At 45.2% G+C, this 26554-nt stretch overlaps 30 non-coding genes across 30 annotated transcripts; all 30 read left to right on the top strand.

Annotated features, from left to right (window-relative positions):
- The first annotated feature begins 319 nt into the window (after window positions 1-319).
- Window positions 320-392, top strand: TRNAV-UAC (transfer RNA valine (anticodon UAC)). Its single transcript has one exon. It is a non-coding gene; the product is annotated as a tRNA-Val (tRNA).
- An 815-nt stretch (window positions 393-1207) lies between these two features.
- Window positions 1208-1280, top strand: TRNAV-UAC (transfer RNA valine (anticodon UAC)). The gene has a single exon. It is a non-coding gene; the product is annotated as a tRNA-Val (tRNA).
- An 802-nt stretch (window positions 1281-2082) lies between these two features.
- TRNAV-UAC (transfer RNA valine (anticodon UAC)) lies at window positions 2083-2155 on the top strand. Its single transcript has one exon. It is a non-coding gene; the product is annotated as a tRNA-Val (tRNA).
- An 815-nt stretch (window positions 2156-2970) lies between these two features.
- On the top strand, window positions 2971-3043 carry TRNAV-UAC (transfer RNA valine (anticodon UAC)). Its single transcript has one exon. It is a non-coding gene; the product is annotated as a tRNA-Val (tRNA).
- An 802-nt stretch (window positions 3044-3845) lies between these two features.
- TRNAV-UAC (transfer RNA valine (anticodon UAC)) lies at window positions 3846-3918 on the top strand. The gene has a single exon. It is a non-coding gene; the product is annotated as a tRNA-Val (tRNA).
- Window positions 3919-4733: 815 nt separating this feature from the next.
- Window positions 4734-4806, top strand: TRNAV-UAC (transfer RNA valine (anticodon UAC)). Its single transcript has one exon. It is a non-coding gene; the product is annotated as a tRNA-Val (tRNA).
- An 815-nt stretch (window positions 4807-5621) lies between these two features.
- TRNAV-UAC (transfer RNA valine (anticodon UAC)) lies at window positions 5622-5694 on the top strand. Its single transcript has one exon. It is a non-coding gene; the product is annotated as a tRNA-Val (tRNA).
- An 802-nt stretch (window positions 5695-6496) lies between these two features.
- TRNAV-UAC (transfer RNA valine (anticodon UAC)) lies at window positions 6497-6569 on the top strand. Its single transcript has one exon. It is a non-coding gene; the product is annotated as a tRNA-Val (tRNA).
- An 815-nt stretch (window positions 6570-7384) lies between these two features.
- On the top strand, window positions 7385-7457 carry TRNAV-UAC (transfer RNA valine (anticodon UAC)). The gene has a single exon. It is a non-coding gene; the product is annotated as a tRNA-Val (tRNA).
- An 802-nt stretch (window positions 7458-8259) lies between these two features.
- TRNAV-UAC (transfer RNA valine (anticodon UAC)) lies at window positions 8260-8332 on the top strand. The gene has a single exon. It is a non-coding gene; the product is annotated as a tRNA-Val (tRNA).
- Window positions 8333-9147: 815 nt separating this feature from the next.
- TRNAV-UAC (transfer RNA valine (anticodon UAC)) lies at window positions 9148-9220 on the top strand. The gene has a single exon. It is a non-coding gene; the product is annotated as a tRNA-Val (tRNA).
- An 802-nt stretch (window positions 9221-10022) lies between these two features.
- On the top strand, window positions 10023-10095 carry TRNAV-UAC (transfer RNA valine (anticodon UAC)). The gene has a single exon. It is a non-coding gene; the product is annotated as a tRNA-Val (tRNA).
- Window positions 10096-10910: 815 nt separating this feature from the next.
- Window positions 10911-10983, top strand: TRNAV-UAC (transfer RNA valine (anticodon UAC)). Its single transcript has one exon. It is a non-coding gene; the product is annotated as a tRNA-Val (tRNA).
- An 802-nt stretch (window positions 10984-11785) lies between these two features.
- TRNAV-UAC (transfer RNA valine (anticodon UAC)) lies at window positions 11786-11858 on the top strand. The gene has a single exon. It is a non-coding gene; the product is annotated as a tRNA-Val (tRNA).
- An 815-nt stretch (window positions 11859-12673) lies between these two features.
- Window positions 12674-12746, top strand: TRNAV-UAC (transfer RNA valine (anticodon UAC)). The gene has a single exon. It is a non-coding gene; the product is annotated as a tRNA-Val (tRNA).
- Window positions 12747-13561: 815 nt separating this feature from the next.
- On the top strand, window positions 13562-13634 carry TRNAV-UAC (transfer RNA valine (anticodon UAC)). The gene has a single exon. It is a non-coding gene; the product is annotated as a tRNA-Val (tRNA).
- Window positions 13635-14449: 815 nt separating this feature from the next.
- TRNAV-UAC (transfer RNA valine (anticodon UAC)) lies at window positions 14450-14522 on the top strand. The gene has a single exon. It is a non-coding gene; the product is annotated as a tRNA-Val (tRNA).
- An 815-nt stretch (window positions 14523-15337) lies between these two features.
- On the top strand, window positions 15338-15410 carry TRNAV-UAC (transfer RNA valine (anticodon UAC)). Its single transcript has one exon. It is a non-coding gene; the product is annotated as a tRNA-Val (tRNA).
- An 802-nt stretch (window positions 15411-16212) lies between these two features.
- TRNAV-UAC (transfer RNA valine (anticodon UAC)) lies at window positions 16213-16285 on the top strand. Its single transcript has one exon. It is a non-coding gene; the product is annotated as a tRNA-Val (tRNA).
- An 815-nt stretch (window positions 16286-17100) lies between these two features.
- On the top strand, window positions 17101-17173 carry TRNAV-UAC (transfer RNA valine (anticodon UAC)). The gene has a single exon. It is a non-coding gene; the product is annotated as a tRNA-Val (tRNA).
- An 802-nt stretch (window positions 17174-17975) lies between these two features.
- TRNAV-UAC (transfer RNA valine (anticodon UAC)) lies at window positions 17976-18048 on the top strand. Its single transcript has one exon. It is a non-coding gene; the product is annotated as a tRNA-Val (tRNA).
- Window positions 18049-18863: 815 nt separating this feature from the next.
- Window positions 18864-18936, top strand: TRNAV-UAC (transfer RNA valine (anticodon UAC)). The gene has a single exon. It is a non-coding gene; the product is annotated as a tRNA-Val (tRNA).
- Window positions 18937-19738: 802 nt separating this feature from the next.
- On the top strand, window positions 19739-19811 carry TRNAV-UAC (transfer RNA valine (anticodon UAC)). The gene has a single exon. It is a non-coding gene; the product is annotated as a tRNA-Val (tRNA).
- Window positions 19812-20626: 815 nt separating this feature from the next.
- On the top strand, window positions 20627-20699 carry TRNAV-UAC (transfer RNA valine (anticodon UAC)). The gene has a single exon. It is a non-coding gene; the product is annotated as a tRNA-Val (tRNA).
- Window positions 20700-21514: 815 nt separating this feature from the next.
- TRNAV-UAC (transfer RNA valine (anticodon UAC)) lies at window positions 21515-21587 on the top strand. The gene has a single exon. It is a non-coding gene; the product is annotated as a tRNA-Val (tRNA).
- Window positions 21588-22389: 802 nt separating this feature from the next.
- On the top strand, window positions 22390-22462 carry TRNAV-UAC (transfer RNA valine (anticodon UAC)). Its single transcript has one exon. It is a non-coding gene; the product is annotated as a tRNA-Val (tRNA).
- Window positions 22463-23277: 815 nt separating this feature from the next.
- TRNAV-UAC (transfer RNA valine (anticodon UAC)) lies at window positions 23278-23350 on the top strand. Its single transcript has one exon. It is a non-coding gene; the product is annotated as a tRNA-Val (tRNA).
- An 802-nt stretch (window positions 23351-24152) lies between these two features.
- Window positions 24153-24225, top strand: TRNAV-UAC (transfer RNA valine (anticodon UAC)). The gene has a single exon. It is a non-coding gene; the product is annotated as a tRNA-Val (tRNA).
- Window positions 24226-25040: 815 nt separating this feature from the next.
- TRNAV-UAC (transfer RNA valine (anticodon UAC)) lies at window positions 25041-25113 on the top strand. Its single transcript has one exon. It is a non-coding gene; the product is annotated as a tRNA-Val (tRNA).
- Window positions 25114-25915: 802 nt separating this feature from the next.
- TRNAV-UAC (transfer RNA valine (anticodon UAC)) lies at window positions 25916-25988 on the top strand. The gene has a single exon. It is a non-coding gene; the product is annotated as a tRNA-Val (tRNA).
- Window positions 25989-26554: the final 566 nt, after the last annotated feature.

Below are 26554 nucleotides of genomic sequence, written 5' to 3'. Positions count from 1 at the left end.
AGATCAGCTGCAGGGAGGCAACAGGCACGTCTGGCAACTAGTCCTTTACCCTCTCCCTTCCATTTCTTGAGGAATGGCTTCCAGAGTATAGCTTTTATGCGGGAACCGTAGTGAACCTGGAGCTCTTTGCTAAGGGCTGGTACCAGGTCATGGCCCTTATGCAAAGAGTGGCCAGAAACATCAGTCTTGCTACACCCTTGAAAGTGTCCTAAAACCAAAGAAATGCCAAAGGATCTCAGGATGAATTATAGGATGCAAGGATTCTTTGGTGTTTAACCCTTCCCTTTCTGAAAAATGACAATTTGGGCAACTTCTTACAGGTTCCATAGTGTAGCGGTTATCACGTCTGCTTTACACGCAGAAGGTCCTGGGTTCAACCCCCAGTGGAACCATTTTGAAATATGAGATCAGTTATTGACTTTCTGAAAGTCAGTGCTTGGATCGTGCCTCATACAACGCAATGCAAAGCAATAGAGCCTTCAAAGTGGAACGGAACTCAAAAAGTCAACATTTGCTATAGCGTAGGAAACATTTACACATGTGAATTGTTCCTAAGCAGTACCCTGAAAAATGTATCTTTGGCCTGAAATTCCTCCTCAAAATAGCTTGGTACTTTCTGGTATGCAAGTGTGCCCAAGCACTTCTGTGGCAGCAGCCGCATACAGTAGCTGTGTGTTTGTAGTGTGAGATCTAAGGCATTGAAAACTCTGACTTCTAGTCTCAGGGGAATTGGAGTGAAATAATGGGCTGTCACTTCTGTGGTTCTCACTCTTCTCCTTGCTGGCGGCTTTCAGACATGAGGAAGCAAAGCCCTGCCTCTAATGAGGTGGCCACCTCCACACAGAGACACAGTATAAAACAAGACATGGTAAGTCAGTAATGGGGAGAAGATCAGCTGCAGGGAGGCAACAGGCACGTCTGGCAACTAGTCCTTTACCCTCTCCCTTCCATTTCTTGAGGAATGGCTTCCAGAGTATAGCTTTTATACGGGAACCGTAGTGACCCTGGAGCTCTTTGCTAAGGGCTGGTACCAGGTCATGGCCCTTATGCAAAGAGTGGCCAGAAACATCAGTCTTGCTACACCCTTGAAAGTGTCCTAAAACCAAAGAAATGCCAAAGGATCTCAGGATGAATTATAGGATGCAAGGATTCTTTGGTGTTTAACCCTTCCCTTTCTGAAAAATGACAATTTGGGCAACTTCTTACAGGTTCCATAGTGTAGCGGTTATCACGTCTGCTTTACACGCAGAAGGTCCTGGGTTCAACCCCCAGTGGAACCATTTTGAAATATGAGATCAGTTATTGACTTTCTGAAAGTCAGTGCTTGGATTGTGCCTCATACAACGCAATGCAAAGCAATAGAGCCTTCAAAGTGGAACGGAACTCAAAAAGTCAACATTTGCTATAGCGTAGGAAACATGTACACATTTGAATTGTTCCTAAGCAGTACCCTGAAAAATGTATCTTTGGCCTGAAATTCCTCCTCAAAATAGCTTGGTACTTTCTAGTATGCAAGTGTGCCCAAGCACTTCTGTGGCAGTAGCTGTGTGTTTGTAGTGTGAGATCTAAGGCATTGAAAACTCTGACTTCTAGTCTCAGGGAAATTGGAGTGAAATATGGGGCTGTCACTACTGTGGTGCTCACTCTTCTCCTTGTTGGCAGCTTTCAGACATGAGGAAGCAAAGCCCTGCCTCTAATGAGGTGGCCACCTCCACACAGAGACACAGTATAAAACAAGACTTGTTAAGTCAGTAATGGGGAGAAGATCAGCTGCAGGGAGGCAACAGGCACATCTGGCAACTAGTCCTTTACCCTCTCCCTTCCATTTCTTGAGGAATGGCTTCCAGAGTATAGCTTTTATACAGGAACCGTAGCGACCCTGGAGCTCTTTGCTAAGGGCTGGTACCCGGTCATGGCCCTTATGCAAAGAGTGGAAAGAAACATCAGTCTTGATACACCCTTGAAAGTGTCCTAAAACCAAAGAAATGCCAAAGGATCTCAGGTTGAATTATAGGATGCAAGGATTCTTTGGTGTTTAACCCTTCCCTTTCTGAAAAATGACAATTTGGGCAACTTCTTACAGGTTCCATAGTGTAGCGGTTATCACGTCTGCTTTACACGCAGAAGGTCCTGGGTTCAACCCCCAGTGGAACCATTTTGAAATATGAGATCAGTTATTGACTTTCTGAAAGTCAGTGCTTGGATCGTGCCTCATACAACGCAATGCAAAGCAATAGAGCCTTCAAAGTGGAACGGAACTCAAAAAGTCAACATTTGCTATAGCGTAGGAAACATTTACACATGTGAATTGTTCCTAAGCAGTACCCTGAAAAATGTATCTTTGGCCTGAAATTCCTCCTCAAAATAGCTTGGTACTTTCTGGTATGCAAGTGTGCCCAAGCACTTCTGTGGCAGCAGCCGCATACAGTAGCTGTGTGTTTGTAGTGTGAGATCTAAGGCATTGAAAACTCTGACTTCTAGTCTCAGGGGAATTGGAGTGAAATATTGGGCTGTCACTTCTGTGGTTCTCACTCTTCTCCTTGCTGGCGGCTTTCAGACATGAGGAAGCAAAGCCCTGCCTCTAATGAGGTGGCCACCTCCACACAGAGACACAGTATAAAACAAGACATGGTAAGTCAGTAATGGGGAGAAGATCAGCTTCAGGGAGGCAACAGGCACGTCTGGCAACTAGTCCTTTACCCTCTCCCTTCCATTTCTTGAGGAATGGCTTCCAGAGTATAGCTTTTATACGGGAACCGTAGTGACCCTGGAGCTCTTTGCTAAGGGCTGGTACCAGGTCATGGCCCTTATGCAAAGAGTGGCCAGAAACATTAGTCTTGCTACACCCTTGAAAGTGTCCTAAAACCAAAGAAATGCCAAAGGATCTCAGGATGAATTATAGGATGCAAGGATTCTTTGGTGTTTAACCCTTCCCTTTCTGAAAAATGACAATTTGGTCAACTTTTTACAGGTTCCATAGTGTAGCGGTTATCACGTCTGCTTTACACGCAGAAGGTCCTGGGTTCAACCCCCAGTGGAACCATTTTGAAATATGAGATCAGTTATTGACTTTCTGAAAGTCAGTGCTTGGATCGTGCCTCATACAACGCAATGCAAAGCAATAGAGCCTTCAAAGTGGAACGGAACTCAAAAAGTCAACATTTGCTATAGTGTAGGAAACATGTACACATTTGAATTGTTCCTAAGCAGTACCCTGAAAAATGTATCTTTGGCCTGAAATTCCTCCTCAAAATAGCTTGGTACTTTCTGGTATGCAAGTGTGCCCAAGCACTTCTGTGGCAGTAGCTGTGTGTTTGTAGTGTGAGATCTAAGGCATTGAAAACTCTGACTTCTAGTCTCAGGGGAATTGGAGTGAAATATGGGGCTGTCACTACTGTGGTGCTCACTCTTCTCCTTGTTGGCGGCTTTCAGACATGAGGAAGCAAAGCCCTGCCTCTAATGAGGTGGCCACCTCCACACAGAGACACAGTATAAAACAAGACTTGGTAAGTCAGTAATGGGGAGAAGATCAGCTGCAGGGAGGCAACAGGCACATCTGGCAACTTGTCCTTTACCCTCTCCCTTCCATTTCTTGAGGAATGGCTTCCAGAGTATAGCTTTTATACAGGAACCGTAGCGACCCTGGAGCTCTTTGCTAAGGGCTGGTACCCGGTCATGGCCCTTATGCAAAGAGTGGCCAGAAACATCAGTCTTGATACACCCTTGAAAGTGTCCTAAAACCAAAGAAATGCCAAAGGATCTCAGGTTGAATTATAGGATGCAAGGATTCTTTGGTGTTTAACCCTTCCCTTTCTGAAAAATGACAATTTGGTCAACTTCTTACAGGTTCCATAGTGTAGCGGTTATCACGTCTGCTTTACACGCAGAAGGTCCTGGGTTCAACCCCCAGTGGAACCATTTTGAAATATGAGATCAGTTATTGACTTTCTGAAAGTCAGTGCTTGGATCGTGCCTCATACAACGCAATGCAAAGCAATAGAGCCTTCAAAGTGGAACGGAACTCAAAAAGTCAACATTTGCTATAGCGTAGGAAACATTTACACATGTGAATTGTTCCTAAGCAGTACCCTGAAAAATGTATCTTTGGCCTGAAATTCCTCCTCAAAATAGCTTGGTACTTTCTGGTATGCAAGTGTGCCCAAGCACTTCTGTGGCAGCAGCCGCATACAGTAGCTGTGTGTTTGTAGTGTGAGATCTAAGGCATTGAAAACTCTGACTTCTATTCTCAGGGGAATTGGAGTGAAATATTGGGCTGTCACTTCTGTGGTTCTCACTCTTCTCCTTGCTGGCGGCTTTCAGACATGAGGAAGCAAAGCCCTGCCTCTAATGAGGTGGCCACCTCCACACAGAGACACAGTATAAAACAAGACATGGTAAGTCAGTAATGGGGAGAAGATCAGCTGCAGGGAGGCAACAGGCACATCTGGCAACTAGTCCTTTACCCTCTCCCTTCCATTTCTTGAGGAATGGCTTCCAGAGTATAGCTTTTATACAGGAACCGTAGCGACCCTGGAGCTCTTTGCTAAGGGCTGGTACCCGGTCATGGCCCTTATGCAAAGAGTGGCCAGAAACATCAGTCTTGATACACCCTTGAAAGTGTCCTAAAACCAAAGAAATGCCAAAGGATCTCAGGTTGAATTATAGGATGCAAGGATTCTTTGGTGTTTAACCCTTCCCTTTCTGAAAAATGACAATTTGGGCAACTTCTTACAGGTTCCATAGTGTAGCGGTTATCACGTCTGCTTTACACGCAGAAGGTCCTGGGTTCAACCCCCAGTGGAACCATTTTGAAATATGAGATCAGTTATTGACTTTCTGAAAGTCAGTGCTTGGATCGTGCCTCATACAACGCAATGCAAAGCAATAGAGCCTTCAAAGTGGAACGGAACTCAAAAAGTCAACATTTGCTATAGCGTAGGAAACATTTACACATGTGAATTGTTCCTAAGCAGTACCCTGAAAAATGTATCTTTGGCCTCAAATTCCTCCTCAAAATAGCTTGGTACTTCCTGGTATGCAAGTGTGCCCAAGCACTTCTGTGGCAGCAGCCGCATACAGTAGCTGTGTGTTTGTAGTGTGAGATCTAAGGCATTGAAAACTCTGACTTCTAGTCTCAGGGGAATTGGAGTGAAATATTGGGCTGTCACTTCTGTGGTTCTCACTCTTCTCCTTGCTGGCGGCTTTCAGACATGAGGAAGCAAAGCCCTGCCTCTAATGAGGTGGCCACCTCCACACAGAGACACAGTATAAAACAAGACATGGTAAGTCAGTAATGGGGAGAAGATCAGCTGCAGGGAGGCAACAGGCACGTCTGGCAACTAGTCCTTTACCCTCTCCCTTCCATTTCTTGAGGAATGGCTTCCAGAGTATAGCTTTTATAGGGGAACCGTAGTGACCCTGGAGCTCTTTGCTAAGGGCTGGTACCAGGTCATGGCCCTTATGCAAAGAGTGGCCAGAAACATCAGTCTTGCTACACCCTTGAAAGTGTCCTAAAACCAAAGAAATGCCAAAGGATCTCAGGATGAATTATAGGATGCAAGGATTCTTTGGTGTTTAACCCTTCCCTTTCTGAAAAATGACAATTTGGGCAACTTCTTACAGGTTCCATAGTGTAGCGGTTATCACGTCTGCTTTACATGCAGAAGGTCCTGGGTTCAACCCCCAGTGGAACCATTTTGAAATATGAGATCAGTTATTGACTTTCTGAAAGTCAGTGCTTGGATCGTGCCTCATACAACGCAATGCAAAGCAATAGAGCCTTCAAAGTGGAACGGAACACAAAAAGTCAACATTTGCTATAGCGTAGGAAACATTTACACATGTGAATTGTTCCTAAGCAGTACCCTGAAAAATGTATCTTTGGCCTGAAATTCCTCCTCAAAATAGCTTGGTACTTTCTGGTATGCAAGTGTGCCCAAGCACTTCTGTGGCAGTAGCTGTGTGTTTGTAGTGTGAGATCTAAGGCATTGAAAACTCTGACTTCTAGTCTCAGGGAAATTGGAGTGAAATATGGGGCTGTCACTACTGTGGTGCTCACTCTTCTCCTTGTTGGCGGCTTTCAGACATGAGGAAGCAAAGCCCTGCCTCTAAAGAGGTGGCCACCTCCACACAGAGACACAGTATAAAACAAGACTTGGTAAGTCAGTAATGGGGAGAAGATCAGCTGCAGGGAGGCAACAGGCACATCTGGCAACTAGTCCTTTACCCTCTCCCTTCCATTTCTTGAGGAATGGCTTCCAGAGTATAGCTTTTATACAGGAACCGTAGCGACCCTGGAGCTCTTTGCTAAGGGCTGGTACCCGGTCATGGCCCTTATGCAAAGAGTGGCCAGAAACATCAGTCTTGATACACCCTTGAAAGTGTCCTAAAACCAAAGAAATCCCAAAGGATCTCAGGTTGAATTATAGGATGCAAGGATTCTTTGGTGTTTAACCCTTCCCTTTCTGAAAAATGACAATTTGGGCAACTTCTTACAGGTTCCATAGTGTAGCGGTTATCACGTCTGCTTTACACGCAGAAGGTCCTGGGTTCAACCCCCAGTGGAACCATTTTGAAATATGAGATCAGTTATTGACTTTCTGAAAGTCAGTGCTTGGATCGTGCCTCATACAACACAATGCAAAGCAATAGAGCCTTCAAAGTGGAACGGAACTCAAAAAGTCAACATTTGCTATAGCGTAGGAAACATTTACACATGTGAATTGTTCCTAAGCAGTACCCTGAAAAATGTATCTTTGGCCTGAAATTCCTCCTCAAAATAGCTTGGTACTTTCTGGTATGCAAGTGTGCCCAAGCACTTCTGTGGCAGCAGCCGCATACAGTAGCTGTGTGTTTGTAGTGTGAGATCTAAGGCATTGAAAACTCTGACTTCTAGTCTCAGGGGAATTGGAGTGAAATATTGGGCTGTCACTTCTGTGGTTCTCACTCTTCTCCTTGCTGGCGGCTTTCAGACATGAGGAAGCAAAGCCCTGCCTCTAATGAGGTGGCCACCTCCACACAGAGACACAGTATAAAACAAGACATGGTAAGTCAGTAATGGGGAGAAGATCAGCTGCAGGGAGGCAACAGGCACGTCTGGCAACTAGTCCTTTACCCTCTCCCTTCCATTTCTTGAGGAATGGCTTCCAGAGTATAGCTTTTATACGGGAACCGTAGTGACCCTGGAGCTCTTTGCTAAGGGCTGGTACCAGGTCATGGCCCTTATGCAAAGAGTGGCCAGAAACATCAGTCTTGCTACACCCTTGAAAGTGTCCTAAAACCAAAGAAATGCCAAAGGATCTCAGGATGAATTATAGGATGCAAGGATTCTTTGGTGTTTAACCCTTCCCTTTCTGAAAAATGACAATTTGGGCAACTTCTTACAGGTTCCATAGTGTAGCGGTTATCACGTCTGCTTTACACGCAGAAGGTCCTGGGTTCAACCCCCAGTGGAACCATTTTGAAATATGAGATCAGTTATTGACTTTCTGAAAGTCAGTGCTTGGATCGTGCCTCATACAACGCAATGCAAAGCAATAGAGCCTTCAAAGTGGAACGGAACTCAAAAAGTCAACATTTGCTATAGCGTAGGAAACATGTACACATTTGAATTGTTCCTAAGCAGTACCCTGAAAAATGTATCTTTGGCCTGAAATTCCTCCTCAAAATAGCTTGGTACTTTCTGGTATGCAAGTGTGCCCAAGCACTTCTGTGGCAGTAGCTGTGTGTTTGTAGTGTGAGATCTAAGGCATTGAAAACTCTGACTTCTAGTCTCAGGGGAATTGGAGTGAAATATTGGGCTGTCACTTCTGTGGTTCTCACTCTTCTCCTTGCTGGCGGCTTTCAGACATGAGGAAGCAAAGCCCTGCCTCTAATGAGGTGGCCACCTCCACACAGAGACACAGTATAAAACAAGACTTGGTAAGTCAGTAATGGGGAGAAGATCAGCTGCAGGGAGGCAACAGGCACATCTGGCAACTAGTCCTTTACCCTCTCCCTTCCATTTCTTGAGGAATGGCTTCCAGAGTATAGCTTTTATACAGGAACCGTAGCGACCCTGGAGCTCTTTGCTAAGGGCTGGTACCCGGTCATGGCCCTTATGCAAAGAGTGGCCAGAAACATCAGTCTTGATACACCCTTGAAAGTGTCCTAAAACCAAAGAAATGCCAAAGGATCTCAGGCTGAATTATAGGATGCAAGGATTCTTTGGTGTTTAACCCTTCCCTTTCTGAAAAATGACAATTTGGGCAACTTCTTACAGGTTCCATAGTGTAGCGGTTATCACGTCTGCTTTACACGCAGAAGGTCCTGGGTTCAACCCCCAGTGGAACCATTTTGAAATATGAGATCAGTTATTGACTTTCTGAAAGTCAGTGCTTGGATCGTGCCTCATACAACGCAATGCAAAGCAATAGAGCCTTCAAAGTGGAACGGAACTCAAAAAGTCAACATTTGCTATAGCGTAGGAAACATTTACACATGTGAATTGTTCCTAAGCAGTACCCTGAAAAATGTATCTTTGGCCTGAAATTCCTCCTCAAAATAGCTTGGTACTTTCTGGTATGCAAGTGTGCCCAAGCACTTCTGTGGCAGCAGCCGCATACAGTAGCTGTGTGTTTGTAGTGTGAGATCTAAGGCATTGAAAACTCTGACTTCTAGTCTCAGGGGAATTGGAGTGAAATATTGGGCTGTCACTTCTGTGGTTCTCACTCTTCTCCTTGCTGGCGGCTTTCAGACATGAGGAAGCAAAGCCCTGCCTCTAATGAGGTGGCCACCTCCACACAGAGACACAGTATAAAACAAGACATGGTAAGTCAGTAATGGGGAGAAGATCAGCTGCAGGGAGGCAACAGGCACGTCTGGCAACTAGTCCTTTACCCTCTCCCTTCCATTTCTTGAGGAATGGCTTCCAGAGTATAGCTTTTATACGGGAACCGTAGTGACCCTGGAGCTCTTTGCTAAGGGCTGGTACCAGGTCATGGCCCTTATGCAAAGAGTGGCCAGAAACATCAGTCTTGCTACACCCTTGAAAGTGTCCTAAAACCAAAGAAATGCCAAAGGATCTCAGGATGAATTATAGGATGCAAGGATTCTTTGGTGTTTAACCCTTCCCTTTCTGAAAAATGACAATTTGGGCAACTTCTTACAGGTTCCATAGTGTAGCGGTTATCACGTCTGCTTTACACGCAGAAGGTCCTGGGTTCAACCCCCAGTGGAACCATTTTGAAATATGAGATCAGTTATTGACTTTCTGAAAGTCAGTGCTTGGATTGTGCCTCATACAACGCAATGCAAAGCAATAGAGCCTTCAAAGTGGAACGGAACTCAAAAAGTCAACATTTGCTATAGCGTAGGAAACATGTACACATTTGAATTGTTCCTAAGCAGTACCCTGAAAAATGTATCTTTGGCCTGAAATTCCTCCTCAAAATAGCTTGGTACTTTCTGGTATGCAAGTGTGCCCAAGCACTTCTGTGGCAGTAGCTGTGTGTTTGTAGTGTGAGATCTAAGGCATTGAAAACTCTGACTTCTAGTCTCAGGGAAATTGGAGTGAAATATGGGGCTGTCACTACTGTGGTGCTCACTCTTCTCCTTGTTGGCGGCTTTCAGACATGAGGAAGCAAAGCCCTGCCTCTAATGAGGTGGCCACCTCCACACAGAGACACAGTATAAAACAAGACTTGGTAAGTCAGTAATGGGGAGAAGATCAGCTGCAGGGAGGCAACAGGCACATCTGGCAACTAGTCCTTTACCCTCTCCCTTCCATTTCTTGAGGAATGGCTTCCAGAGTATAGCTTTTATACAGGAACCGTAGCGACCCTGGAGCTCTTTGCTAAGGGCTGGTACCCGGTCATGGCCCTTATGCAAAGAGTGGCCAGAAACATCAGTCTTGATACACCCTTGAAAGTGTCCTAAAACCAAAGAAATGCCAAAGGATCTCAGGTTGAATTATAGGATGCAAGGATTCTTTGGTGTTTAACCCTTCCCTTTCTGAAAAATGACAATTTGGGCAACTTCTTACAGGTTCCATAGTGTAGCGGTTATCACGTCTGCTTTACACGCAGAAGGTCCTGGGTTCAACCCCCAGTGGAACCATTTTGAAATATGAGATCAGTTATTGACTTTCTGAAAGTCAGTGCTTGGATCGTGCCTCATACAACGCAATGCAAAGCAATAGAGCCTTCAAAGTGGAACGGAACTCAAAAAGTCAACATTTGCTATAGCGTAGGAAACATTTACACATGTGAATTGTTCCTAAGCAGTACCCTGAAAAATGTATCTTTGGCCTGAAATTCCTCCTCAAAATAGCTTGGTACTTTCTGGTATGCAAGTGTGCCCAAGCACTTCTGTGGCAGCAGCCGCATACAGTAGCTGTGTGTTTGTAGTGTGAGATCTAAGGCATTGAAAACTCTGACTTCTAGTCTCAGGGGAATTGGAGTGAAATATTGGGCTGTCACTTCTGTGGTTCTCACTCTTCTCCTTGCTGGCGGCTTTCAGACATGAGGAAGCAAAGCCCTGCCTCTAATGAGGTGGCCACCTCCACACAGAGACACAGTATAAAACAAGACATGGTAAGTCAGTAATGGGGAGAAGATCAGCTGCAGGGAGGCAACAGGCACGTCTGGCAACTAGTCCTTTACCCTCTCCCTTCCATTTCTTGAGGAATGGCTTCCAGAGTATAGCTTTTATACGGGAACCGTAGTGACCCTGGAGCTCTTTGCTAAGGGCTGGTACCAGGTCATGGCCCTTATGCAAAGAGTGGCCAGAAACATCAGTCTTGCTACACCCTTGAAAGTGTCCTAAAACCAAAGAAATGCCAAAGGATCTCAGGATGAATTATAGGATGCAAGGATTCTTTGGTGTTTAACCCTTCCCTTTCTGAAAAATGACAATTTGGGCAACTTCTTACAGGTTCCATAGTGTAGCGGTTATCACGTCTGCTTTACACGCAGAAGGTCCTGGGTTCAACCCCCAGTGGAACCATTTTGAAATATGAGATCAGTTATTGACTTTCTGAAAGTCAGTGCTTGGATCGTGCCTCATACAACGCAATGCAAAGCAATAGAGCCTTCAAAGTGGAACGGAACTCAAAAAGTCAACATTTGCTATAGCGTAGGAAACATGTACACATTTGAATTGTTCCTAAGCAGTACCCTGAAAAATGTATCTTTGGCCTGAAATTCCTCCTCAAAATAGCTTGGTACTTTCTGGTATGCAAGTGTGCCCAAGCACTTCTGTGGCAGTAGCTGTGTGTTTGTAGTGTGAGATCTAAGGCATTGAAAACTCTGACTTCTAGTCTCAGGGAAATTGGAGTGAAATATGGGGCTGTCACTACTGTGGTGCTCACTCTTCTCCATGTTGGCGGCTTTCAGACATGAGGAAGCAAAGCCCTGCCTCTAATGAGGTGGCCACCTCCACACAGAGACACAGTATAAAACAAGACTTGGTAAGTCAGTAATGGGGAGAAGATCAGCTGCAGGGAGGCAACAGGCACATCTGGCAACTAGTCCTTTACCCTCTCCCTTCCATTTCTTGAGGAATGGCTTCCAGAGTATAGCTTTTATACAGGAACCGTAGCGACCCTGGAGCTCTTTGCTAAGGGCTGGTACCCGGTCATGGCCCTTATGCAAAGAGTGGCCAGAAACATCAGTCTTGATACACCCTTGAAAGTGTCCTAAAACCAAAGAAATGCCAAAGGATCTCAGGTTGAATTATAGGATGCAAGGATTCTTTGGTGTTTAACCCTTCCTTTTCTGAAAAATGACAATTTGGGCAACTTCTTACAGGTTCCATAGTGTAGCGGTTATCACGTCTGCTTTACACGCAGAAGGTCCTGGGTTCAACCCCCAGTGGAACCATTTTGAAATATGAGATCAGTTATTGACTTTCTGAAAGTCAGTGCTTGGATCGTGCCTCATACAACGCAATGCAAAGCAATAGAGCCTTCAAAGTGGAACGGAACTCAAAAAGTCAACATTTGCTATAGCGTAGGAAACATTTACACATGTGAATTGTTCCTAAGCAGTACCCTGAAAAATGTATCTTTGGCCTGAAATTCCTCCTCAAAATAGCTTGGTACTTTCTGGTATGCAAGTGTGCCCAAGCACTTCTGTGGCAGCAGCCGCATACAGTAGCTGTGTGTTTGTAGTGTGAGATCTAAGGCATTGAAAACTCTGACTTCTAGTCTCAGGGGAATTGGAGTGAAATATTGGGCTGTCACTTCTGTGGTTCTCACTCTTCTCCTTGCTGGCGGCTTTCAGACATGAGGAAGCAAAGCCCTGCCTCTAATGAGGTGGCCACCTCCACACAGAGACACAGTATAAAACAAGACATGGTAAGTCAGTAATGGGGAGAAGATCAGCTGCAGGGAGGCAACAGGCACGTCTGGCAACTTGTCCTTTACCCTCTCCCTTCCATTTCTTGAGGAATGGCTTCCAGAGTATAGCTTTTATACAGGAACCGTAGCGACCCTGGAGCTCTTTGCTAAGGGCTGGTACCCGGTCATGGCCCTTATGCAAAGAGTGGCCAGAAACATCAGTCTTGATACACCCTTGAAAGTGTCCTAAAACCAAAGAAATGCCAAAGGATCTCAGGTTGAATTATAGGATGCAAGGATTCTTTGGTGTTTAACCCTTCCCTTTCTGACAAATGACAATTTGGGCAACTTCTTACAGGTTCCATAGTGTAGCGGTTATCACGTCTGCTTTACACGCAGAAGGTCCTGGGTTCAACCCCCAGTGGAACCATTTTGAAATATGAGATCAGTTATTGACTTTCTGAAAGTCAGTGCTTGGATCGTGCCTCATACAACGCAATGCAAAGCAATAGAGCCTTCAAAGTGGAACGGAACTCAAAAAGTCAACATTTGCTATAGCGTATGAAACATTTACACATGTGAATTGTTCCTGAGCAGTACTCTGAAAAATGTATCTTTGGCCTGAAATTCCTCCTCAAAATAGCTTGGTACTTTCTGGTATGCAAGTGTGCCCAAGCACTTCTGTGGCAGCAGCCGCATACAGTAGCTGTGTGTTTGTAGTGTGAGATCTAAGGCATTGAAAACTCTGACTTCTAGTCTCAGGGGAATTGGAGTGAAATATTGGGCTGTCACTTCTGTGGTTCTCACTCTTCTCCTTGCTGGCGGCTTTCAGACATGAGGAAGCAAAGCCCTGCCTCTAATGAGGTGGCCACCTCCACACAGAGACACAGTATAAAACAAGACATGGTAAGTCAGTAATGGGGAGAAGATCAGCTGCAGGGAGGCAACAGGCACGTCTGGCAACTAGTCCTTTACCCTCTCCCTTCCATTTCTTGAGGAATGGCTTCCAGAGTATAGCTTTTATACGGGAACCGTAGTGACCCTGGAGCTCTTTGCTAAGGGCTGGTACCAGGTCATGGCCCTTATGCAAAGAGTGGCCAGAAACATCAGTCTTGCTACACCCTTGAAAGTGTCCTAAAACCAAAGAAATGCCAAAGGATCTCAGGATGAATTATAGGATGCAAGGATTCTTTGGTGTTTAACCCTTCCCTTTCTGAAAAATGACAATTTGGGCAACTTCTTACAGGTTCCATAGTGTAGCGGTTATCACATCTGCTTTACACGCAGAAGGTCCTGGGTTCAACCCCCAGTGGAACCATTTTGAAATATGAGATCAGTTATTGACTTTCTGAAAGTCAGTGCTTGGATCGTGCCTCATACAACGCAATGCAAAGCAATAGAGCCTTCAAAGTGGAACGGAACTCAAAAAGTCAACATTTGCTATAGCGTAGGAAACATTTACACATGTGAATTGTTCCTAAGCAGTACCCTGAAAAATGTATCTTTGGCCTGAAATTCCTCCTCAAAATAGCTTGGTACTTTCTGGTATGCAAGTGTGCCCAAGCACTTCTGTGGCAGCAGCCGCATACAGTAGCTGTGTGTTTGTAGTGTGAGATCTAAGGCATTGAAAACTCTGACTTCTAGTCTCAGGGGAATTGGAGTGAAATATTGGGCTGTCACTTCTGTGGTTCTCACTCTTCTCCTTGCTGGCGGCTTTCAGACATGAGGAAGCAAAGCCCTGCCTCTAATGACGTGGCCACCTCCACACAGAGACACAGTATAAAACAAGACATGGTAAGTCAGTAATGGGGAGAAGATCAGCTGCAGGGAGGCAACAGGCACGTCTGGCAACTAGTCCTTTACCCTCTCCCTTCCATTTCTTGAGGAATGGCTTCCAGAGTATAGCTTTTATACGGGAACCGTAGTGACCCTGGAGCTCTTTGCTAAGGGCTGGTACCAGGTCATGGCCCTTATGCAAAGAGTGGCCAGAAACATCAGTCTTGCTACACCCTTGAAAGTGTCCTAAAACCAAAGAAATGCCAAAGGATCTCAGGATGAATTATAGGATGCAAGGATTCTTTGGTGTTTAACCCTTCCCTTTCTGCAAAATGACAATTTGGGCAACTTCTTACAGGTTCCATAGTGTAGCGGTTATCACGTCTGCTTTACACGCAGAAGGTCCTGGGTTCAACCCCCAGTGGAACCATTTTGAAATATGAGATCAGTTATTGACTTTCTGAAAGTCAGTGCTTGGATCGTGCCTCATACAACGCAATGCAAAGCAATAGAGCCTTCAAAGTGGAACGGAACTCAAAAAGTCAACATTTGCTATAGCGTAGGAAACATTTACACATGTGAATTGTTCCTAAGCAGTACCCTGAAAAATGTATCTTTGGCCTGAAATTCCTCCTCAAAATAGCTTGGTACTTTCTGGTATGCAAGTGTGCCCAAGCACTTCTGTGGCAGCAGCCGCATACAGTAACTGTGTGCTTGTAGTGTGAGATCTAAGGCATTGAAAACTCTGACTTCTAGTCTCAGGGGAATTGGAGTGAAATATTGGGCTGTCACTTCTGTGGTTCTCACTCTTCTCCTTGCTGGCGGCTTTCAGACATGAGGAAGCAAAGCCCTGCCTCTAATGAGGTGGCCACCTCCACACAGAGACACAGTATAAAACAAGACATGGTAAGTCAGTAATGGGGAGAAGATCAGCTGCAGGGAGGCAACAGGCACGTCTGGCAACTAGTCCTTTACACTCTCCCTTCCATTTCTTGAGGAATGGCTTCCAGAGTATAGCTTTTATACGGGAACCGTAGTGACCCTGGAGCTCTTTGCTAAGGGCTGGTACCAGGTCATGGCCCTTATGCAAAGAGTGGCCAGAAACATCAGTCTTGCTACACCCTTGAAAGTGTCCTAAAACCAAAGAAATGCCAAAGGATCTCAGGATGAATTATAGGATGCAAGGATTCTTTGGTGTTTAACCCTTCCCTTTCTGAAAAATGACAATTTGGGCAACTTCTTACAGGTTCCATAGTGTAGCGGTTATCACGTCTGCTTTACACGCAGAAGGTCCTGGGTTCAACCCCCAGTGGAACCATTTTGAAATATGAGATCAGTTATTGACTTTCTGAAAGTCAGTGCTTGGATCGTGCCTCATACAACGCAATGCAAAGCAATAGAGCCTTCAAAGTGGAACGGAACTCAAAAAGTCAACATTTGCTATAGCGTAGGAAACATGTACACATTTGAATTGTTCCTAAGCAGTACCCTGAAAAATGTATCTTTGGCCTGAAATTCCTCCTCAAAATAGCTTGGTACTTTCTGGTATGCAAGTGTGCCCAAGCACTTCTGTGGCAGTAGCTGTGTGTTTGTAGTGTGAGATCTAAGGCATTGAAAACTCTGACTTCTAGTCTCAGGGGAATTGGAGTGAAATATTGGGCTGTCACTTCTGTGGTTCTCACTCTTCTCCTTGCTGGCGGCTTTCAGACATGAGGAAGCAAAGCCCTGCCTCTAATGAGGTGGCCACCTCCACACAGAGACACAGTATAAAACAAGACTTGGTAAGTCAGTAATGGGGAGAAGATCAGCTGCAGGGAGGCAACAGGCACATCTGGCAACTAGTCCTTTACCCTCTCCCTTCCATTTCTTGAGGAATGGCTTCCAGAGTATAGCTTTTATACAGGAACCGTAGCGACCCTGGAGCTCTTTGCTAAGGGCTGGTACCCGGTCATGGCCCTTATGCAAAGAGTGGCCAGAAACATCAGTCTTGATACACCCTTGAAAGTGTCCTAAAACCAAAGAAATGCCAAAGGATCTCAGGTTGAATTATAGGATGCAAGGATTCTTTGGTGTTTAACCCTTCCCTTTCTGAAAAATAACAATTTGGGCAACTTCTTACAGGTTCCATAGTGTAGCGGTTATCACGTCTGCTTTACACGCAGAAGGTCCTGGGTTCAACCCCCAGTGGAACCATTTTGAAATATGAGATCAGTTATTGACTTTCTGAAAGTCAGTGCTTGGATCGTGCCTCATACAACGCAATGCAAAGCAATAGAGCCTTCAAAGTGGAACGGAACTCAAAAAGTCAACATTTGCTATAGCGTAGGAAACATTTACACATGTGAATTGTTCCTAAGCAGTACCCTGAAAAATGTATCTTTGGCCTGAAATTCCTCCTCAAAATAGCTTGGTACTTTCTGGTATGCAAGTGTGCCCAAGCACTTCTGTGGCAGCAGCCGCATACAGTAGCTGTGTGTTTGTAGTGTGAGATCTAAGGCATTGAAAACTCTGACTTCTAGTCTCAGGGGAATTGGAGTGAAATATTGGGCTGTCACTTCTGTGGTTCTCACTCTTCTCCTTGCTGGCGGCTTTCAGACATGAGGAAGCAAAGCCCTGCCTCTAATGAGGTGGCCACCTCCACACAGAGACACAGTATAAAACAAGACATGGTAAGTCAGTAATGGGGAGAAGATCAGCTGCAGGGAGGCAACAGGCACGTCTGGCAACTAGTCCTTTACCCTCTCCCTTCCATTTCTTGAGGAATGGCTTCCAGAGTATAGCTTTTATACGGGAACCGTAGTGACCCTGGAGCTCTTTGCTAAGGGCTGGTACCAGGTCATGGCCCTTATGCAAAGAGTGGCCAGAAACATCAGTCTTGCTACACCCTTGAAAGTGTCCTAAAACCAAAGAAATGCCAAAGGATCTCAGGATGAATTATAGGATGCAAGGATTCTTTGGTGTTTAACCCTTCCCTTTCTGAAAAATGACAATTTGGGCAACTTCTTACAGGTTCCATAGTGTAGCGGTTATCACGTCTGCTTTACACGCAGAAGGTCCTGGGTTCAACCCCCAGTGGAACCATATTGAAATATGAGATCAGTTATTGACTTTCTGAAAGTCAGTGCTTGGATCGTGCCTCATACAACGCAATGCAAAGCAATAGAGCCTTCAAAGTGGAACGGAACTCAAAAAGTCAACATTTGCTATAGCGTAGGAAACATGTACACATTTGAATTGTTCCTAAGCAGTACCCTGAAAAATGTATCTTTGGCCTGAAATTCCTCCTCAAAATAGCTTGGTACTTTCTGGTATGCAAGTGTGCCCAAGCACTTCTGTGGCAGTAGCTGTGTGTTTGTAGTGTGAGATCTAAGGCATTGAAAACTCTGACTTCTAGTCTCAGGGGAATTGGAGTGAAATATTGGGCTGTCACTTCTGTGGTTCTCACTCTTCTCCTTGCTGGCGGCTTTCAGACATGAGGAAGCAAAGCCCTGCCTCTAATGAGGTGGCCACCTCCACACAGAGACACAGTATAAAACAAGACTTGGTAAGTCAGTAATGGGGAGAAGATCAGCTGCAGGGAGGCAACAGGCACATCTGGCAACTAGTCCTTTACCCTCTCCCTTCCATTTCTTGAGGAATGGCTTCCAGAGTATAGCTTTTATACAGGAACCGTAGCGACCCTGGAGCTCTTTGCTAAGGGCTGGTACCCGGTCATGGCCCTTATGCAAAGAGTGGCCAGAAACATCAGTCTTGATACACCCTTGAAAGTGTCCTAAAACCAAAGAAATGCCAAAGGATCTCAGGTTGAATTATAGGATGCAAGGATTCTTTGGTGTTTAACCCTTCCCTTTCTGAAAAATGACAATTTGGGCAACTTCTTACAGGTTCCATAGTGTAGCGGTTATCACGTCTGCTTTACACGCAGAAGGTCCTGGGTTCAACCCCCAGTGGAACCATTTTGAAATATGAGATCAGTTATTGACTTTCTGAAAGTCAGTGCTTGGATCGTGCCTCATACAACGCAATGCAAAGCAATAGAGCCTTCAAAGTGGAACGGAACTCAAAAAGTCAACATTTGCTATAGCGTAGGAAACATTTACACATGTGAATTGTTCCTAAGCAGTACCCTGAAAAATGTATCTTTGGCCTGAAATTCCTCCTCAAAATAGCTTGGTACTTTCTGGTATGCAAGTGTGCCCAAGCACTTCTGTGGCAGCAGCCGCATACAGTAGCTGTGTGTTTGTAGTGTGAGATCTAAGGCATTGAAAACTCTGACTTCTAGTCTCAGGGGAATTGGAGTGAAATATTGGGCTGTCACTTCTGTGGTTCTCACTCTTCTCCTTGCTGGCGGCTTTCAGACATGAGGAAGCAAAGCCCTGCCTCTAATGAGGTGGCCACCTCCACACAGAGACACAGTATAAAACAAGACATGGTAAGTCAGTAATGGGGAGAAGATCAGCTGCAGGGAGGCAACAGACACGTCTGGCAACTAGTCCTTTACCCTCTCCCTTCCATTTCTTGAGGAATGGCTTCCAGAGTATAGCTTTTATACGGGAACCGTAGTGACCCTGGAGCTCTTTGCTAAGGGCTGGTACCAGGTCATGGCCCTTATGCAAAGAGTGGCCAGAAACATCAGTCTTGCTACACCCTTGAAAGTGTCCTAAAACCAAAGAAATGCCAAAGGATCTCAGGATGAATTATAGGATGCAAGGATTCTTTGGTGTTTAACCCTTCCCTTTCTGAAAAATGACAATTTGGTAAACTTCTTACAGGTTCCAAAGTGTAGCGGTTATCACGTCTGCTTTACACGCAGAAGGTCCTGGGTTCAACCCCCAGTGGAATCATTTTGAAATATGAGATCAGTTATTGACTTTCTGAAAGTCAGTGCTTGGATCGTGCCTCATACAACGCAATGCAAAGCAATAGAGCCTTCAAAGTGGAACGGAACTCAAAAAGTCAACATTTGCTATAGCGTAGGAAACATGTACACATTTGAATTGTTCCTAAGCAGTACCCTGAAAAATGTATCTTTGGCCTGAAATTCCTCCTCAAAATAGCTTGGTACTTTCTGGTATGCAAGTGTGCCCAAGCACTTCTGTGGCAGTAGCTGTGTGTTTGTAGTGTGAGATCTAAGGCATTGAAAACTCTGACTTCTAGTCTCAGGGGAATTGGAGTGAAATATTGGGCTGTCACTTCTGTGGTTCTCACTCTTCTCCTTGCTGGCGGCTTTCAGACATGAGGAAGCAAAGCCCTGCCTCTAATGAGGTGGCCACCTCCACACAGAGACACAGTATAAAACAAGACTTGGTAAGTCAGTAATGGGGAGAAGATCAGCTGCAGGGAGGCAACAGGCACATCTGGCAACTAGTCCTTTACCCTCTCCCTTCCATTTCTTGAGGAATGGCTTCCAGAGTATAGCTTTTATACAGGAACCGTAGCGACCCTGGAGCTCTTTGCTAAGGGCTGGTACCCGGTCATGGCCCTTATGCAAAGAGTGGCCAGAAACATCAGTCTTGATACACCCTTGAAAGTGTCCTAAAACCAAAGAAATGCCAAAGGATCTCAGGTTGAATTATAGGATGCAAGGATTCTTTGGTGTTTAACCCTTCCCTTTCTGAAAAATGACAATTTGGGCAACTTCTTACAGGTTCCATAGTGTAGCGGTTATCACGTCTGCTTTACACGCAGAAGGTCCTGGGTTCAACCCCCAGTGGAACCATTTTGAAATATGAGATCAGTTATTGACTTTCTGAAAGTCAGTGCTTGGATCGTGCCTCATACAACGCAATGCAAAGCAATAGAGCCTTCAAAGTGGAACGGAACTCAAAAAGTCAACATTTGCTATAGCGTAGGAAACATTTACACATGTGAATTGTTCCTAAGCAGTACCCTGAAAAATGTATCTTTGGCCTCAAATTCCTCCTCAAAATAGCTTGGTACTTTCTGGTATGCAAGTGTGCCCAAGCACTTCTGTGGCAGCAGCCGCATACAGTAGCTGTGTGTTTGTAGTGTGAGATCTAAGGCATTGAAAACTCTGACTTCTAGTCTCAGGGGAATTGGAGTGAAATATTGGGCTGTCACTTCTGTGGTTCTCACTCTTCTCCTTGCTGGCGGCTTTCAGACATGAGGAAGCAAAGCCCTGCCTCTAATGAGGTGGCCACCTCCACACAGAGACACAGTATAAAACAAGACATGGTAAGTCAGTAATGGGGAGAAGATCAGCTGCAGGGAGGCAACAGGCACGTCTGGCAACTAGTCCTTTACCCTCTCCCTTCCATTTCTTGAGGAATGGCTTCCAGAGTATAGCTTTTATACGGGAACCGTAGTGACCCTGGAGCTCTTTGCTAAGGGCTGGTACCAGGTCATGGCCCTTATGCAAAGAGTGGCCAGAAACATCAGTCTTGCTACACCCTTGAAAGTGTCCTAAAACCAAAGAAATGCCAAAGGATCTCAGGATGAATTATAGGATGCAAGGATTCTTTGGTGTTTAACCCTTCCCTTTCTGAAAAATGACAATTTGGGCAACTTCTTACAGGTTCCATAGTGTAGCGGTTATCACGTCTGCTTTACATGCAGAAGGTCCTGGGTTCAACCCCCAGTGGAACCATTTTGAAATATGAGATCAGTTATTGACTTTCTGAAAGTCAGTGCTTGGATCGTGCCTCATACAACGCAATGCAAAGCAATAGAGCCTTCAAAGTGGAACGGAACTCAAAAAGTCAACATTTGCTATAGCGTAGGAAACATTTACACATGTGAATTGTTCCTAAGCAGTACCCTGAAAAATGTATCTTTGGCCTGAAATTCCTCCTCAAAATAGCTTGGTACTTTCTGGTATGCAAGTGTGCCCAAGCACTTCTGTGGCAGCAGCCGCATACAGTAGCTGTGTGTTTGTAGTGTGAGATCTAAGGCATTGAAAACTCTGACTTCTAGTCTCAGGGGAATTGGAGTGAAATATTGGGCTGTCACTTCTGTGGTTCTCACTCTTCTCCTTGCTGGCGGCTTTCAGACATGAGGAAGCAAAGCCCTGCCTCTAATGAGGTGGCCACCTCCACACAGAGACACAGTATAAAACAAGACATGGTAAGTCAGTAATGGGGAGAAGATCAGCTGCAGGGAGGCAACAGGCACGTCTGGCAACTAGTCCTTTACCCTCTCCCTTCCATTTCTTGAGGAATGGCTTCCAGAGTATAGCTTTTATACGGGAACCGTAGTGACCCTGGAGCTCTTTGCTAAGGGCTGGTACCAGGTCATGGCCCTTATGCAAAGAGTGGCCAGAAACATCAGTCTTGCTACACCCTTGAAAGTGTCCTAAAACCAAAGAAATGCCAAAGGATCTCAGGATGAATTATAGGATGCAAGGATTCTTTGGTGTTTAACCCTTCCCTTTCTGAAAAATGACAATTTGGGCAACTTCTTACAGGTTCCATAGTGTAGCGGTTATCACGTCTGCTTTACACGCAGAAGGTCCTGGGTTCAACCCCCAGTGGAACCATTTTGAAATATGAGATCAGTTATTGACTTTCTGAAAGTCAGTGCTTGGATCGTGCCTCATACAACGCAATGCAAAGCAATAGAGCCTTCAAAGTGGAACGGAACTCAAAAAGTCAACATTTGCTATAGCGTAGGAAACATGTACACATTTGAATTGTTCCTAAGCAGTACCCTGAAAAATGTATCTTTGGCCTGAAATTCCTCCTCAAAATAGCTTGGTACTTTCTGGTATGCAAGTGTGCCCAAGCACTTCTGTGGCAGTAGCTGTGTGTTTGTAGTGTGAGATCTAAGGCATTGAAAACTCTGACTTCTAGTCTCAGGGGAATTGGAGTGAAATATTGGGCTGTCACTTCTGTGGTTCTCACTCTTCTCCTTGCTGGCGGCTTTCAGACATGAGGAAGCAAAGCCCTGCCTCTAATGAGGTGGCCACCTCCACACAGAGACACAGTATAAAACAAGACTTGGTAAGTCAGTAATGGGGAGAAGATCAGCTGCAGGGAGGCAACAGGCACATCTGGCAACTAGTCCTTTACCCTCTCCCTTCCATTTCTTGAGGAATGGCTTCCAGAGTATAGCTTTTATACAGGAACCGTAGCGACCCTGGAGCTCTTTGCTAAGGGCTGGTACCCGGTCATGGCCCTTATGCAAAGAGTGGCCAGAAACATCAGTCTTGATACACCCTTGAAAGTGTCCTAAAACCAAAGAAATGCCAAAGGATCTCAGGTTGAATTATAGGATGCAAGGATTCTTTAGTGTTTAACCCTTCCCTTTCTGAAAAATGACAATTTGGGCAACTTCTTACAGGTTCCATAGTGTAGCGGTTATCACGTCTGCTTTACACGCAGAAGGTCCTGGGTTCAACCCCCAGTGGAACCATTTTGAAATATGAGATCAGTTATTGACTTTCTGAAAGTCAGTGCTTGGATCGTGCCTCATACAACGCAATGCAAAGCAATAGAGCCTTCAAAGTGGAACGGAACTCAAAAAGTCAACATTTGCTATAGCGTAGGAAACATTTACACATGTGAATTGTTCCTAAGCAGTACCCTGAAAAATGTATCTTTGGCCTCAAATTCCTCCTCAAAATAGCTTGGTACTTTCTGGTATGCAAGTGTGCCCAAGCACTTCTGTGGCAGCAGCCGCATACAGTAGCTGTGTGTTTGTAGTGTGAGATCTAAGGCATTGAAAACTCTGACTTCTAGTCTCAGGGGAATTGGAGTGAAATATTGGGCTGTCACTTCTGTGGTTCTCACTCTTCTCCTTGCTGGCGGCTTTCAGACATGAGGAAGCAAAGCCCTGCCTCTAATGAGGTGGCCACCTCCACACAGAGACACAGTATAAAACAAGACATGGTAAGTCAGTAATGGGGAGAAGATCAGCTGCAGGGAGGCAACAGGCACGTCTGGCAACTAGTCCTTTACCCTCTCCCTTCCATTTCTTGAGGAATGGCTTCCAGAGTATAGCTTTTATACGGGAACCGTAGTGACCCTGGAGCTCTTTGCTAAGGGCTGGTACCAGGTCATGGCCCTTATGCAAAGAGTGGCCAGAAACATCAGTCTTGCTACACCCTTGAAAGTGTCCTAAAACCAAAGAAATGCCAAAGGATCTCAGGATGAATTATAGGATGCAAGGATTCTTTGGTGTTTAACCCTTCCCTTTCTGAAAAATGACAATTTGGGCAACTTCTTACAGGTTCCATAGTGTAGCGGTTATCACGTCTGCTTTACATGCAGAAGGTCCTGGGTTCAACCCCCAGTGGAACCATTTTGAAATATGAGATCAGTTATTGACTTTCTGAAAGTCAGTGCTTGGATCGTGCCTCATACAACGCAATGCAAAGCAATAGAGCCTTCAAAGTGGAACGGAACTCAAAAAGTCAACATTTGCTATAGCGTAGGAAACATTTACACATGTGAATTGTTCCTAAGCAGTACCCTGAAAAATGTATCTTTGGCCTGAAATTCCTCCTCAAAATAGCTTGGTACTTTCTGGTATGCAAGTGTGCCCAAGCACTTCTGTGGCAGTAGCTGTGTGTTTGTAGTGTGAGATCTAAGGCCTTGAAAACTCTGACTTCTAGTCTCAGGGAAATTGGAGTGAAATATGGGGCTGTCACTACTGTGGTGCTCACTCTTCTCCTTGTTGGCGGCTTTCAGACATGAGGAAGCAAAGCCCTGCCTCTAAAGAGGTGGCCACCTCCACACAGAGACACAGTATAAAACAAGACTTGGTAAGTCAGTAATGGGGAGAAGATCAGCTGCAGGGAGGCAACAGGCACATCTGGCAACTAGTCCTTTACCCTCTCCCTTCCATTTCTTGAGGAATGGCTTCCAGAGTATAGCTTTTATACAGGAACCGTAGCGACCCTGGAGCTCTTTGCTAAGGGCTGATACCCGGTCATGGCCCTTATGCAAAGAGTGGCCAGAAACATCAGTCTTGATACACCCTTGAAAGTGTCCTAAAACCAAAGAAATGCCAAAGGATCTCAGGTTGAATTATAGGATGCAAGGATTCTTTGGTGTTTAACCCTTCCCTTTCTGAAAAATGACAATTTGGGCAACTTCTTACAGGTTCCATAGTGTAGCGGTTATCACGTCTGCTTTACACGCAGAAGGTCCTGGGTTCAACCCCCAGTGGAACCATTTTGAAATATGAGATCAGTTATTGACTTTCTGAAAGTCAGTGCTTGGATCGTGCCTCATACAACACAATGCAAAGCAATAGAGCCTTCAAAGTGGAACGGAACTCAAAAAGTCAACATTTGCTATAGCGTAGGAAACATTTACACATGTGAATTGTTCCTAAGCAGTACCCTGAAAAATGTATCTTTGGCCTGAAATTCCTCCTCAAAATAGCTTGGTACTTTCTGGTATGCAAGTGTGCCCAAGCACTTCTGTGGCAGCAGCCGCATACAGTAGCTGTGTGTTTGTAGTGTGAGATCTAAGGCATTGAAAACTCTGACTTCTAGTCTCAGGGGAATTGGAGTGAAATATTGGGCTGTCACTTCTGTGGTTCTCACTCTTCTCCTTGCTGGCGGCTTTCAGACATGAGGAAGCAAAGCCCTGCCTCTAATGAGGTGGCCACCTCCACACAGAGACACAGTATAAAACAAGACATGGTAAGTCAGTAATGGGGAGAAGATCAGCTGCAGGGAGGCAACAGGCACGTCTGGCAACTAGTCCTTTACCCTCTCCCTTCCATTTCTTGAGGAATGGCTTCCAGAGTATAGCTTTTATACGGGAACCGTAGTGACCCTGGAGCTCTTTGCTAAGGGCTGGTACCAGGTCATGGCCCTTATGCAAAGAGTGGCCAGAAACATCAGTCTTGCTACACCCTTGAAAGTGTCCTAAAACCAAAGAAATGCCAAAGGATCTCAGGATGAATTATAGGATGCAAGGATTCTTTGGTGTTTAACCCTTCCCTTTCTGAAAAATGACAATTTGGGCAACTTCTTACAGGTTCCATAGTGTAGCGGTTATCACGTCTGCTTTACACGCAGAAGGTCCTGGGTTCAACCCCCAGTGGAACCATTTTGAAATATGAGATCAGTTATTGACTTTCTGAAAGTCAGTGCTTGGATCGTGCCTCATACAACGCAATGCAAAGCAATAGAGCCTTCAAAGTGGAACGGAACTCAAAAAGTCAACATTTGCTATAGCGTTGGAAACATGTACACATTTGAATTGTTCCTAAGCAGTACCCTGAAAAATGTATCTTTGGCCTGAAATTCCTCCTCAAAATAGCTTGGTACTTTCTGGTATGCAAGTGTGCCAAAGCACTTCTGTGGCAGTAGCTCTGTGTTTGTAGTGTGAGATCTAAGGCATTGAAAACTCTGACTTCTAGTCTCAGGGAAATTGGAGTGAAATATGGGGCTGTCACTACTGTGGTGCTCACTCTTCTCCTTGTTGGCGGCTTTCAGACATGAGGAAGCAAAGCCCTGCCTCTAATGAGGTGGCCACCTCCACACAGAGACACAGTATAAAACAAGACTTGGTAAGTCAGTAATGGGGAGAAGATCAGCTGCAGGGAGGCAACAGGCACATCTGGCAACTAGTCCTTTACCCTCTCCCTTCCATTTCTTGAGGAATGGCTTCCAGAGTATAGCTTTTATACAGGAACCGTAGCGACCCTGGAGCTCTTTGCTAAGGGCTGGTACCCGGTCATGGCCCTTATGCAAAGAGTGGCCAGAAACATCAGTCTTGATACACCCTTGAAAGTGTCCTAAAACCAAAGAAATGCCAAAGGATCTCAGGTTGAATTATAGGATGCAAGGATTCTTTGGTGTTTAACCCTTCCCTTTCTGAAAAATGACAATTTGGGCAACTTCTTACAGGTTCCATAGTGTAGCGGTTATCACGTCTGCTTTACACGTAGAAGGTCCTGGGTTCAACCCCCAGTGGAACCATTTTGAAATATGAGATCAGTTATTGACTTTCTGAAAGTCAGTGCTTGGATCGTGCCTCATACAACGCAATGCAAAGCAATAGAGCCTTCAAAGTGGAACGGAACTCAAAAAGTCAACATTTGCTATAGCGTAGGAAACATGTACACATTTGAATTGTTCCTAAGCAGTACCCTGAAAAATGTATCTTTGGCCTGAAATTCCTCCTCAAAATAGCTTGGTACTTTCTGGTATGCAAGTGTGCCCAAGCACTTCTGTGGCAGTAGCTGTGTGTTTGTAGTGTGAGATCTAAGGCATTGAAAACTCTGACTTCTAGTCTCAGGGGAATTGGAGTGAAATATTGGGCTGTCACTTCTGTGGTTCTCACTCTTCTCCTTGCTGGCGGCTTTCAGACATGAGGAAGCAAAGCCCTGCCTCTAATGAGGTGGCCACCTCCACACAGAGACACAGTATAAAACAAGACATGGTAAGTCAGTAATGGGGAGAAGATCAGCTGCAGGGAGGCAACAGGCACGTCTGGCAACTAGTCCTTTACCCTCTCCCTTCCATTTCTTGAGGAATGGCTTCCA

This window comes from Lithobates pipiens, unplaced genomic scaffold, assembly GCF_037356315.1.
Source record: "Lithobates pipiens isolate NorthernLeopardFrog02 unplaced genomic scaffold, aLitPip1_a1.2 Scaffold_8, whole genome shotgun sequence".
NCBI classification, from domain to species: domain Eukaryota; kingdom Metazoa; phylum Chordata; class Amphibia; order Anura; family Ranidae; genus Lithobates; species Lithobates pipiens.
The sequence above is the reverse complement of the archived record's forward strand: the minus strand, read 5'-3'. Positions and strand labels throughout refer to the sequence as shown.